General features: G+C 48.5%; 1 protein-coding gene across 1 annotated transcript in view; it reads right to left on the reverse strand.

Moving 5' to 3' along the window:
- The window catches only part of HAPLN1 (hyaluronan and proteoglycan link protein 1), a 69,622-nt gene extending 63,872 nt beyond the window's left edge, over window positions 1-5,750 (reverse strand). Inside the window, exon 1 of the mRNA XM_077347539.1 lies at window positions 5,455-5,750. The gene's annotated coding sequence lies outside the window, so the exon portion shown is untranslated. The remainder of the gene's footprint in view (window positions 1-5,454) is intronic.
- Window positions 5,751-6,000: the final 250 nt, after the last annotated feature.

The following is a 6,000-nucleotide window of genomic DNA, read 5'->3' on the forward strand; positions in this document are numbered from 1 at the left end:
GGGTTTTAGTTTAATTTGTGGGCAATTTAAACTGTCCATTTCACTCCCCACTTCTAAACGGGGAGGAGCAAAAAGATCACTGAAATGACTACCAGCCATTTCATGGATTGGTTTCACTTCCACCTGCTTCAAAGCAGGAGGAAGCAAAAATGGTGAAATAGCTATCAGTCATTTAAAGCAGTGGTCCCCAACCTTTTTATCACCGGGGACCAGTCAACACTTGACAATTTTACTGAGGCTGGGGGGGGGGGTAGTTTTTCCCGAGGGACGTCACCGTCACCGCCACCAGCTGAGCCCCTGCTCCGCTTGCTTTCTTGCTGGGCCCCTGACTTCCCACTGCCCACTGGGGGCACTGCAGGCAGCAGCTGCACAGGGGGAGCCCCATGGTGGCTGCTGGAGAGCACCAAAGGTGAGCTGGCAGCAGAGTGGCAGGGCAGCCCCCGAGGCAGGAGCCAGGGAGGAGGACAAGGAGGAGCCATGGGCTGGTACCGACTGATCCACAAACTGGTACCAGTCCCCGGACTGGGGGTTGGGGATCACTGATTTCAAGCAGCTAGGCACCTATTTCAGTGGTCTGTTTTGAGTGATAACTGGACAAATCTTCACAGACGCTACTGATTGGATACATTCAGATCTGATTTCAAGCCTGGAACAACCTTAGGCATGTTAATGAATGACATCTGGTAGATGGACAAAAGAAGTTTGACTTTGGCAAATCTCTTGGACCTCTTAGTGGCTTTTAATACCACCTATTACTTTTTAACCCAATGGTTATTCTTGTACTATTTCACTTGTTCCTTCTTACTACTGGTCAATGACTATAATTAAAGATCGGTTTGGCTTGGATACCACCTAGCATGGTATCCTTCTGGACTGCCTTTCCAGGCTGGGACTGGGGAGCCTTCTCATGGGATAGTGTAGGTTCTACCAGAAGGTAGTTCTGGAACACTGCTGCTGAGCCCCTTGGGGTTCAACAAGGCTCCATCTTATCCACTGGGCTTTTCAACAACTATATTAAACTACTGTATAAGGAATCTGAATATCTTGGTTGGATTGTCAATACTATGCAGATGAAGCTCAGTTCTACCATATTTCTGGCTGTTCTTTGCGGAAACTCTGGAAGCAATTTTTGAGTGGATGCGACCATATCACTCCTGTTTTGGCCTTGCTCCCAGTCTTTTTGGGTGCAATACAAGGTGCTTTTATTGACCTTTAAAGCCTTATATGGCTTGAGATCAGCGTACTTGAAGGACTGCCTAATCCCTTGCTGCGGCTATCTTCCAAGGCCGTGATTTGGATATTTTCATCTTCTGAAATGAGAACTGTTCCTTTAAAGGGATTGTAAACCCGTCCAGAATAGCTGATAAATTAATCCTAGGACTTCTGCCTCCTGCTGGTGTCTTTCACCAGCAATCAGAATCAGCAAGTTAAAACTTTTTTGTTTTGTCTAACATCTGGTGATCTCTCCTTTCTACCTCATATTTTATTGTTTTTATGTGTGTATTTTATTGTATATGTATTTTTACTTAATTTTGTTGGTTTTAAGATATATTTTTTTAATATACTAATCTCGAAGACTGCTGCAATAGTAAAGACAGAGGGCGGTAGTGGCAGGAAGGCAGTGGGCAGTGGGAGGCAGTCTGCCAGAGGCACTGAGAGGCCTCTGTCACCCTCTGCCACCTCCCGGGGCCAAAGGCATTGGGATGGAGGCGCGCCAGCATGGAGAATGGCACGCACCATGGGGTCCGTGGGAAGCTGGCAGCTTACTGGCATGGCGGCGGTGGACCCACGGCATTCCCAGTGGCTACTGCAGGGCTGGTGAGGGTGCCTTGTGAGTGCAGGGCATGTAGTGCAGCAGTAGGCACTGGAAGTGACCATGAGTGGGTGGGGCAGGGGGCGCCTAACGGTGCCACGCAGGTCGCCCACCACCACTGGGGCCTGGAACCCTGTGTCATCGGCGGGCGGCTGGGATTCTTCTTTGAGGTGGGTGCAGGCGGGCCCTCAGTGGGCGGGGCTTGCACCTTGTGGCCAGCTTGTCTTTCATGTTCTAGGTGGCAGGCTCAGCATGTTACGTCATGCGAACGCAGGTTGGCCCTCGTTGCTGGCTTGTCCAGGTGCAGCACCCCGCAGCCGGTGGGTGGGTGGAACAGCGGACAGCTGGAAATGCATTGACTTCAGCAGCCAGGCACATGTGTTAGCGGAGCTGCAAGCAACTGGTGATGGAGGGTGGCTGCCGAAGGGGCTGGCCGAATTGGGGTGTGGCCAGCTGATTGGCCCGTAGTCCAACTTGGCCGCACCCTGATTGGCCCATATTCCAGACACCCCGGATATGCTCCACCCCTACACCAGTTTTGGAAATATCAAGAGGACCATTGGATGGATGGATGGATGGATGGATGGATGAGTGTGCTTTTTCATCTGTTAGGAGGCTTGGTGGCCAGGATGAAGGGAGAAAGTTGGGGTATAAAATTTGGAAATAATAATAAATGGCCTACAATCTACTAAGTCTTTATCCACACCAAGAAATATTCCTCCTGCTTAAATGTCTCCTCCTCCAAACACAGAAGTTGGCCTTCCTGAAGCGAGAGGAGGCATCCTCCAACTTGAGTGGCACTAGTGGGGGAAAAGATTCTTTGAACTCTAGGAACTTCCTCCAGCAATAAGGAGGATAGTCGTACCTGAAGAGAAATGACATGACAGTAAAGTAACTCTTCATCAGCATTGTGGCCATGATTCAAATTGCTCCTCTTCCAAGCTGGTTTTTAAAGTCTGCCACTCATTTCTCGTGAGTTAAGATCTGAGAACATCATTATCAAAAGGCTACAATCTTCTGAAGTATACTGCAGGACATATGAGATAATTTTCCCACAGTAGAATTGTTAACATCCTTATGTTTTTCCTTCTTACTTTTACACTCAATGAAACATCCTTGCAAATTGAAAGTGTTCAACTCACATAAAATAATTTTTTCTATTAAGTTTTTTCAATTCACAGATTGTAAGGCAAGTGTTTCACATACTTCATTTCTTTCAGGTTGGAATTTGGGAAACTATTTAGATAGTTATCCAGTTTTCAAAACATTCCATTGAAGCCATATGTTACGCTTTTCCACTTAAAAATTCCTACCAGTAACATATGGATTTACCAGAAGTTGTAGCAACGTGGAAACATACATATTAAACATACTAATCTCACTTACACATTGCCTTGTAATATGAGTTAATACTTCCAGTGAAGGATTACATTTTCCCAAAGCCACTCTTGGCCTGCAACTAAGACTGAAAGAAAAACAATACACTTTTACAGGTTATGAAAGAATATTGCTGTGGATCTACTGCTATCATCTAGAGATAGCATTTTAATAATTTTCTGAATATCTGACAATTTTTCATTTTCATACTGATCATGAAGAAGTTAGTGTTAAAAAATATACATTTCTCCATCAACCGGGAAAAAAATGGGACTGAGCCATCTTACATCAGGGGTAGTAAACCCGTCGTCCTCCAGATGTCCATGGACTACAATTCCCATGAGTCCCTGCCAGCGTTTGCTGGACATCTGGAGGACCACAGGTTGACTACCCCTGCCTTACATCAAAATTCTAATCTTAGTACCATGGTAGGCAAGCACATTGCTAAGATTCCAGAAACCCTCAAAATTTGAGGTGGATGACAGTAGCTATTACTGTAAGTTCCTTCATGTTGCTTCATTTTCTTTGGGTATGTACGGAGTAGTGTTCACACATGCATCCCTTTCTACCATCAGGAAATGCTGGCAACTGCTGGGAACCCACTGCCCCTCACCTTCTGGTGGTCAACAAGATAAGAGCAGCAGTTTGTCCTCCTACAGTGACCCATTCTTCATGAGATCTTTAAACTGTTCTTGTTTTTCTAGGAAAATATTCAAAATCATGTAGCCAACATGGGTTACTTCTAAGAATGGACTGGCCACACCCCCAGTCAATGTGGTTTAAGAACTGTAATGGAAATGGGATTATTTCTCTTGACCCAGTTTCCAATGCATGAAGCAAGGATCAGCAGTTGTGCGAACAGAACCACAGTGTGGTGTAGTAATTCACAAAAAAAACAGCACAAAAGGTACTGGACAGTACCTCCCCAAGCAATTATGTCCATTGAAGGCACTGGGCTTCCAAAGATACAGCTCTGCCTAGGATGACACTGTGAATGTCTCCACAGATACTTCAACGTTTCACTGTCCCACTTCTCCCCAGTTTCTGGTCCTCTGCCCATCCCTTACATATCAGGGCTGCATCTGGGTTTTCTAACTGAATTTGTAATGGCTGAACTATTTGAGTCCTTACTTTCTACGAATTACTTTTGTATGTCTGTTTGAAAGTTACTATTACAGAGAACATGAATAATGACTTTTATAAACAGGCAAGCAATATACAAAATGAACACTCCAAGAAGGAAGAGAGTGGGTGTGGCACAAAGTAATAGCCATCCAAAGCACTGTTTTCAACCAAGTGTACATTGCAATGAGCTATGGACCCCCTTACATATTTCCACATGTGGTGGGCCAAAGTGGTGATTAAGACAAGCTGTGCCTGCTGAATTTCTGACTAGCATCCTGCTGTTAAAAAGCAGAGGGACTCGAACAGGAGAAAGAAAAATTGCATGCTTATTTACAGACGGTTTTTCCTAATGGTTAATGCAGCAGCCGTGGTTGGGTATCTTGCCACTACACTCCCCCAGCCCTCTCCACACACAAAGATCTACACCTATTGGTACAAAGTTGCAGGAACAGACCTTATTTCTATTGCTGCTCAGAAGATGTTGCCCTACTATGTGGTTGGTTTACACTCCTTTCTAGCTGGGGTGCAGGCCTGGCTAATAAGCAGGTCCATCCCTTCTCACAGCCCAAGTCTGACAAAGCTGAGCTGGTTTCAAATGGTATGCATAACAGTGCTTTAACCCATTCCTAAATCTCAAATTTGCCTCTATTTCCTTTCCTACATAACCTCTTCCTGACTTCATGGTGGTTGGGGAAAGGTCCTGTTACATCAGGGACACTTATTGAATGCCAGTCTCAACCCACCGCCTGATAAACAAATGTTCTCTATTTCAGCGGAACACTTTAGTCTACTGATTCTGGTGGAAAGCCATGTCGGTCTAAAGCAGTAGAACAAAAGTTGGAGTCCAGGGCACGTTGAACACCAGCAAAGTGTCATCCAAGGGTTCAGCTTCCCTGTGCATGCACTGAACTGTGCTTGGACAGGAAAGCTTACACCTTGAATCGAGCTTTCCTGGCCTTAAAGGTGCCACTTCGGCGTCCTCCAACGGTAATCTCCCGAGCAAGGGTGGCACCCAGGACTGGCGACAGCAGGGCCCTCCTTGCTTTGCGCCAAGCGCGCCTCAGGTGGCGCTCCCTGTGGAGAAAAGCCAGGAGGACTTCTTTGCCCCGTCCCTCCCGCTTTCCCTTTTGCCCCTGTACCTTCCTCCCCGCTCTCCAGCGACGTCGTTCCCTCCGGAGGTGTGTGGGCGCTCCCGCCCGAGTCCCGCGCTGGCTTCCGAGGGCGCCCGGTGACAGCTCGGGCCAAAGGCCAGGCAGGAGAGCAGCAAGCCGCACACCACGCACGCTGCTGGGAGCCTTCTGCCGGTGCCCTCCTGCCGTCCGCTCGCCTCCCCCGGCGCCCTGCCCCCTTGGCGCCGCCGCTTAAGAGCGGCCCTCGCGCCACCCGCCCACGCCCTCGCGTTGCCCACCGCGCCGGACGACGTGTCAGACTTTCCCTGGGACGTGTGCGGGGCCAGTGCCCGGACGCCGCCGCAACACGACACTTTCCTCCTGCCACCCCCCCCCCCCGCCCGCCCGCCTGAGCGCTTCTTCGGACGGGACCCAGAGGGCGGGGAGGGGGGAGGAGGGGTCGGGAATCCGTAGGATCTTCCCCGCTCCTGTTCGCTCCATTCCCACGCAGCCTCAAGGCTGGCAAAGGCAGCCGAGAGAGGGGGGTGGGCAGCGTAAATCCGTGGGCGATCTGAC

The sequence above is a fragment of the Paroedura picta genome, chromosome 7 (genome assembly GCF_049243985.1).
Source record: "Paroedura picta isolate Pp20150507F chromosome 7, Ppicta_v3.0, whole genome shotgun sequence".
NCBI lineage: Eukaryota > Metazoa > Chordata > Lepidosauria > Squamata > Gekkonidae > Paroedura > Paroedura picta.